The 7982-nt window shown below is 45.5% G+C and overlaps 1 long non-coding RNA gene across 1 annotated transcript; it reads left to right on the top strand.

Annotated features, from left to right (window-relative positions):
- The first annotated feature begins 666 nt into the window (after positions 1-666).
- On the top strand, positions 667-5142 carry LOC133912475 (uncharacterized). The gene is made up of 3 exons (XR_009908809.1): positions 667-2189; positions 2525-2619; positions 5070-5142. It is a non-coding gene; the product is annotated as an uncharacterized LOC133912475 (long non-coding RNA).
- The last annotated feature ends 2840 nt before the right edge of the window (positions 5143-7982 follow it).

Raw genomic sequence — 7982 nt, 5'->3', positions numbered from 1 at the left:
AACCCAAGCGGGAACACTCTTGGGATGGACTGCCCAGAACCACAGGAAGGCGGCCTGCTTGGCTGTGGCTTCGACCGCGTCCTCTCCTAAGGCGGTGAGGTCTTCGTCGTGCAGAGGCTGGAAGGCCTCCGCGCCATCTGGAGTTCCTGTACCGACCCAAGGTTCTGGATTGGCCAAGGCTGGAGCATGCATACGGTGTGCATGGCTGAGACAACCATGCATATGGTTGCATGCTTGCAACGGTGGGTATGGCGGTTTTGGCTAGCACTTTGGTGGTTTTCTGGTGGATTCCTACCTCTCTTAGCACTTCTGTGTTCGAGTCCTCACGGACAAGTTAAACTATATGCGTACTTGATTTTTCCCCCCTCAAAGAAGATCTTCCTGTTGACTGTATCAATGCAGAGTTGTTCACTTCAACCTAGATTTTGCTCCCCTTGCTTGAATAGTTGATCTGCTCTGATTAATGTGGCACATTTGATCATGTAGAATGGTTTGCTTCAATATATGAGGGACACATTGCTGATCGTATCTGGAAGTTTTCGATTCGTTGGTTCTATCATTAATATCTAGATGATAATATGCTGCTGAATATTTCTGCAATTTTGCCTCCCTCTGCTGAACATATAAACATAAGTTTCTTCTGATACCCCTTCTGATTATGTAAGTACTTTCTGATGTCCATCCTGTACTATTATAGTTACCACATATTACAGTTGATTATGTAGTTATTTCTAGAGTTGTAGTGGTTGTCAGAAAATACTCGTGCTATTGTGGCCAACACGATATACCCTCTCTTTTACACATCCACAACTGCTCACATCTGTCTCTTATAATTACCTGTTCTTACATGCAACCTTGTAAGTTAACATTTGAGTTCATTTATGTTTCCAAGAACGTTTTTGTACCTTTGGATAAAATTTAGACTATACATGTCTGTTTCTTATATTTTTATTTGGTTAATTTGTTACTTTAAGTAGGATGAAATCATGAATGATTGTTTTGTATTTTTGAATCGTATCCATCTTTTAGTTTAAATATATCATGGGATCATGGAGCAGTGCCATATATAAATATGGGGAAAATTGTCAGGAATACCTTACAAGTCTTTTAAAAATAAATAAATAAAAACTGGTAGTGAGTTTTGACACTAACTAGAGGAGAGAACAAAAGCACCCAGGTTATCCTAGGACTCGAAATTGAGTAGACACAGTATTTACCTATGCTTTTTTTTCTCATTATTTCTTCAGTTGGCAACAATATTTACTTTGGCTTGCGGTTTGCATATATGTTGTGATATTCTCCCATCATGTTATACTATCTCTTAAATAACCAATGTCTGAATTTCTAATTCAAAATTGCCCACTGATTTCAGGTTTTCCCATATGCAACACAGTTTGTATAGCTACTTGAGATATCTAGGTCCAAGCAATGTCACAGTGAGCTATCAACAACTGAGTCGTCAGAATCCATCGACAATGGCTAAGACGTTGTCCAGTACAAAATTGATCGTATGTCCAAGCGGTCTATCAATATTATGTAGTTTGGTATTCCCACCAAGGTATTCAGTTAGCGATCCTCTCCTCAGTGGAATGCCCTCAGGTTACAGGAAAGTAGAATATCTTGAACACTTTATCATAGCTTTCCATTAACTACATGTGATAGTCTTTTTCAGCTTCAAGTTGCATTTGTCTTGGGAAATAGTTATTTCAAAACATGAGAAGTGATAAGCGTAAAGAATTCATGATCATAAAAAAGAAAATTTTGGTTTGTGTCTGTTGACCAGCAGCAGTGTTCATATATTGCCACCGAGCAACAGGTGGGGGCACGCCAAATAAAAGGTGTTTAATGCAGTCTACTCAATGATAGAGTCAACTGATCACTTATGTAATAGTTCTCATTGGACAGGTGTTTCCTCAGTATATCCTTTTTCTAGTGTGTTATTAGTTTAACCTTTCAGTGTTCTGTTGGGTGATATCTTTCCTCATTCCTCGTTTTAGAGTTCCAAGCTATTTCATAAATATTTTGCTGAATTTACACTTGGCAACTATATAATGTAACAAGCCTATACAATAGCGCTGCCGATACCATTTGTTTTTTTTAGCTGATTGCATTTGTTTGTTATGCTTTGTTTGATTTGGCGTTACTCAGGCAAAGATATGCCGTTGCCTAACAAAATTAGGAGGAACTCGGTAAGACAAGTTGATAAACCTTGCTCAATATGCATACTGGCTCCTCCATTCGTATAAATAGAATATTAGGAGGCAAGAGAGTAGTAGTAGGAGAGTATCAGTTTCAGTTGCTTACCATAATGTGCATATATTGTGTTGGCTTTTTGTCTCTTTTGTTCATTTTATTTGACTGCTCTCCAAACAGTCACACATGCAGATTGATGTTCGTTTCATTTGACTGCTCTCCGTACAATATGCAGATGGATGAATATCAAGACCACTTTTATTGATGATTGATTATACCGAAATGATAAATATAGATTGAATATATCTTCATATTTTGTGCTCTTTGTTAGGCAGCTGCATGTTACATTTTTAAGGGACAGATTGATACACGTTTCAAGGTTATGGATATGATTGGAATGAAGCTTTCTACTTGAACCAAATTAAGGTGAGCTCGAACTTCCTCATTTTTTTTATGTAACTTCTGCGATGACCTAAATGTACTGTTTATAGGTTCGCTGCTACAGTACCTTTTAGCCTATATACAAAGTTAAGACATCTTTTCGTAATTTCCAGTTGTGTGACAAGTTATAACATCCAGCTATATTCCTTCTTTGTTACATTGTACTCGATCAACCTGCTTTCTTGTAATACCGAATTTTTGAGAGGAAAAAAAGAGGAGGTTTGACCAAAATTTGACTTTTTGATCCGTTGCTCGTATGAACGATCGGAGACCGTGGTTGCGTTCATCTCATCGAGACGAACCCATTTTGCTATACATATGTCTGTTCCGAGCACTTTCTGACCCGTTACAAGCCCAATAAATCTAAACAGTTGATTTTATAAAAAAAAAATTATAAAAGACGGATGGTTCGGTCGTCAACCCGACCCATCCATCCAGAGGCTTCTCGCTCCCTCTCGCGTTCTCTCTCTCTCTCTCTCTCTCTCTCTCTCTCTCTCTATCTCTATCTCTCTCTCTCTCTCTCTCCTGGTCGCCACGTCGTGCTGTCTCCGCCGGCTCGCCGCGCCTCTGCGCCGCGTGCCTGCGCCGTCGCGCGCCTGCGAGCCGGGCACCGCTGCTGTCCGCCGCGTCGGCCGCTCGCCGCTCGCCGGTGCTGCGACGCCATCGCCGCTGCTGTGCGCGCCGCTGCCACTCGCCGTCGTGCGCCGCTGCGCTGGTAACACCCAAAATTCAAATTTTTGCAATAATTTAAAACTTTCGTAGAAATTAACTCAGGTGTTGCAACTTAGCTCAATAGGAAATTAATTTCTAAAATAAATTTAACCTAGGATAATTGTTTGAATGCATTCTTGCCGTTGTAGATGCAATAACGTTTTATTAGGTGGAAAAAGTTTGCAAAATTTCGCTAGGTTTCGCCGCTTTAAAACCTCATGTGAAAATTTGATGAAATTCAATTGGAAAAGGTTTTGGAAAATCAGAAAGTGCTCTCAGGCCGAAATCCTCCTTCTCCCTCGGCCCAAACCCCCCCCTTCTCCCCTCTCCTTCCTCCCGTGTGGGCCGCCCCGCCGAGTCGGCCTGCTGTGCTAGGCCGAGCCGCCCACTCCCGCCCTCTGTTCCGCTGCCATGCAGGACCCACCCGAGCCGAGCCGCGCCAACCCGCCGGCTCCGTTCTTCAACCTCCAGCGCGCCCGATCCCCTCCGCCGGCTCGCCGCCGAATCGGCGCCTCCCCGCGCCCCCTCCCCTTCCAAAATCGGCTGGATTCAATGCCATAAATCCCCACCGAGCGATTCCGCCCGTTTCCCCCTTCTCTACCTCTTCCTATTGCCCAATCAAAGCAAGGAAACCGACACCATTGAACGCCATGGCCGCCGCCGGCCTCTCTTCAAATTCCGGCCGATGCTCTCCCTATTTTGCGTATTTAAGCCCTCCATCATCTCCCTTGCGACGTCCTGCACATCTTGCACCCGTTTCCTCCTTTTCCACTCGGATTCTTCCCCGACGCCGGCTTCTTCTTCACCGCCGGTGAGTGTGTGCCACCGCCACCATTTTCACGCCGCCGTGTCGTCTCCGGCCTCTCTAACCACCTTCTCAGCTTCGCAGGAGAACGAGACGGCTTCTCCGCCGCCCCTCGGTGCCTCTCTGCCGCCGTAGCCTTCTCCCATCGAGCTACGACCCCGCTGGCCGCCCTCCTTCGTCGCCGGCCATCACCGAGCTGTGTCCAGCCACTGTGAAGCCTCGGTGAGGACCCCCTGCTCCTCCTCTCCGTTTTAAGCTTTTTCCTGTTGCAAACGGAGCCCGGACGCGCACTTTGCACATCTCCGGCGAGCCCCGCCACCATGCGTCGCCGTCGGCTAGTCGCCGCCGAGCTTGCACCGCCGGCCGAAGCCCTTTTGAATCCTGGCCGTCCGATCCGTGATGAACGATCCAGATTAGGTGCAAAATAACTCTTCGCCCAGCCAATCATATAATTCCACGTGTCGTCTCCATAATCCCAATCAGCCGCAGAGCCATGTCATCGTCCATATCAGCCTGCCATGTCATCCAATCTGCCTATGTTTCAATACCATGTCATCGAAGCCTTTATCCAGTCATTTCCGAATCATAATAATTCTGGAAAATGGCAACCTTGCACTTTAGCCCCTAGACTTCTCTGTAACCACATAAAAGCTCTGTACTTTTATAGAAACCCCTGGATTTGTTTATAAATAAGATTTTCAGTATAAAAACAATTCGGTAATTCTCTGAAATTCAAGTAAAATTTGTAGAATAGCCCCTATAACTTCAAATAATCATAACTTTTTGTTCGTAGCTCCGATTTAGGCGATTTTCGCGCTCTAGCAATCGTAGCGTCGCGTAGAATCTGTTTATAGGGTTTTCATCTAGTTTTAGGAATGTTTGGTGTACTGTTCTTATGTTAGATTGTGTGTTCGTGTAGACGGTTCAGCCCAGGAGTTCGGCAACTTTCAAGAGGAAGATTTTGAAGGTCCTGTGCAACACTTCGACGAAGGCAAGTGTCTTGACCATATTGCAGAACCTAGTTTTTACATAAAGCGAGTCTTTGACAAATATGCATGCTGTTTTACAAATGGGTAGTATAGCAAATACTAGTGTTAGAAATAGGTGCTTTATCCATACCAGATCATCATGTTTATGCTTAGCCATGCTTTAGATGAACATGTAGCGTGTAGGATGATGAATCTTGAGTTATGAACTAAAAATTTATATAGGAAGAATATCATGGAAACTAATGTTGTTAAGGGAGTTAACAACAAAGATAATTGGGGTTTTGGGCAAGAAAGGGGTACTTTTCCCAGCATGATTGGTTGTTTGGTAGTATACCCTTATGGGGTTATTGGAGGTCTTGCCCAGACCATTTTAAGGACTGGTTCGTGGAGCGAACACCCATGGCAAACAAGGTAACCATGAGACCAATATGGTACGGTTTGGCCTAGTAACTAGATGTTCTCCCAAGGTTGTATGAGCCAATCATATGTGTAGATAAGGAAGGGTTACTTCCCGATTCTACCCGGCACAAGAGGGGGCTTCTGGGGTGGAGGGTTACTCCACTTATGTACGGCAGTGAAACCTCAGTGGGCAAGTGCGTAACTGGGAGACTCTCTGGAAAAGCCTCGTAGTGATCTCTTGGCGCACACCCCGGAAGTGTGTAAGGTACCATCAGGTACCGGCAACAGAGAAGATCACGACTCGTGGGTAAAGTGCACAAACTCTGCAGAGTGTCAAACTGAATATTCAGCCGTGCTCACGGTTATGAGCAGCCTGGACCCTCGCATGATTAGTCGGGTGGGTATTTTTCTTGGTTTGGGAATTGGGTTGAATTCCCGGAGGTTAAAGAAGATCTTTGGGAATTGGGTTGAATTCCCGGAGGTTAAAGAAAATCTTTGGTACATCTTTTCTCGGTTAAAATAAAAATTCGTTTTCCATAGTTCAGGGCTAAAAATCGGCTTTTATGCTAATGAAACCCTAGATTAGGAAACCTTGTTTCAAGCCACCATATTAAATTCATTTTTCCCCCACTTGTTGAGTATTGGAAATACTCACGCTTGCTGTTTCAGAAGGTGAAACCTTTGAAGAATTTCCTGAGGATGACTCCCCCGAGGATGATGCCGAGTTCTAGGCTTGTGGAACTCTCGGTCGGCTACCTGTTGGCTTGGAGCTACGCCATTCCTTTTTCCGTTGTGGTGTTCTTTTCTATAAACCCGTGTGTGGTCATTTTGTAATAATTTAGCGATGTAATAAGAAACGATGTGTCTGTTACACTAATGAAGTCGCTATATGTATGAATAACTGATCCTGGCACATACAGTTTACATCTGGTTTTGGTCTTAAAACCGGGTGTGACAGAAGTGGTATCAGAGCCGTGTTGACCGTAGGTCGCAAGCCTAGTTAGAAATGGTCGCGTAATAAGGATTAATTTATAAAAACTATATATTTGCAAAATCTTCATTTACCCTTGAGCTTCATTTTACTGCTTTATTAAAAATATTTTACTAATTCTCTCTTGTTTCCAAACTATAGATGGCCCGCATCAAGAAGACTGCCCGCAAGACCACCGGCGGCTATGTTCCTCCCCGTGCCCCGGCAACCTTTGCACCCAACACCTCTGCTGGACCCAGCCGTGGAGTCACCATCCCTATGAACGGAAGCAAGAAGTTGTACCATTCCAAGGGATTCGAAGTAGGGAAGGCACCAATGATACTGGTGGAAATGCTGCAGCGTCTAGGGTACACCAAGGCGCCTGTCTACCACGGTCTTCGCCAGATTCGTCCAGGACGTGAGGATTGGACAATGGAGGTGTGCCTTTACGGTTCTCCAGAAGGCGACGACAATTATGAGATCGTGGGCATCCACAAAGCCATGGCCATCCGTGCAAGCTTCGAGGCGGGGATTCGAGACGCAGCAAGGCAGGCACTGGCTCGTGTCTGTGAGCGCCACAGGAGTACTCTGAGGGGGACCTCCTAAGACTACTTCCCTCGTCGAGAGCGTGGAAGCCGGGACATCAAGGTGAAGGCAACCACCCACGAGCATAGCGGTGTGGCTCGAGAGCAGGTGCTGCTGGCCACCACACTGCACGAGGACTTGGATGAAGCTTTGGACGAGCTTCAGGACACCCGCAAGCGCCTTCGTGATGCCGAAGCATAGATCAGGGAGCTGCAGAAAAGCCTCAATGGAATGTCCAGCTCTTCCGACTCAGAGGACCAGTCCGTTCTCTCACCCTCTCCCAAGAGGCCGCGCCGCAGTGATCCTTCTAGTGAGTAGTCTTCAGAGGACGACGACCAGTCAACTGCCAAACCATCTGTCGGGTCGCATGCTTAGGAGAGTACCTGAAGCCAGTGTAATAAGTCGTCTAGACCGTTTGTGTTGTCTAGTCCTGGTGTCGTCATGTCTGTTTTGTGATCATGTTATGAGTTGGATCTTTGCGTGATTGTCGATGTAAGGTGGATGCTCTTTCTCCACGTTGCATCAGTTATCTTATAATATAATAAATAGTGGGAGTCTTTTTGCTCTTGTTCTTCCTATCTCAGTCATATCTTGTCGTCTTTGCTTTTTCCTCCGTTCCCCGCTCATACCTTGGCAACCAGCAGATGGTGAACACCAGGAGAAACCCCCGCGCCGACAACAACGAAGTCAACAACAACCAGCAACTGCCTCCTCCTCCTCCACCACCTCAATTCAACATGGAGCAAATGATGGCCATGCAAACGCAAATCCTTCAGGGACTAGCTCAAACTATGGCAAATATGCAGCAGGCCCCCGTGCGCATGCAAGCCCCTCCTCCTCCATCGCAGAATAAGTTGGGAGAGTTTATGAGGACCAAGCCCCCAGTATT

This window comes from Phragmites australis, chromosome 1 (genome assembly GCF_958298935.1).
Source record: "Phragmites australis chromosome 1, lpPhrAust1.1, whole genome shotgun sequence".
In the NCBI taxonomy this organism is placed as follows: Eukaryota; Viridiplantae; Streptophyta; class Magnoliopsida; order Poales; family Poaceae; genus Phragmites; species Phragmites australis.
The sequence above is the reverse complement of the archived record's forward strand: the minus strand, read 5'-3'. Positions and strand labels throughout refer to the sequence as shown.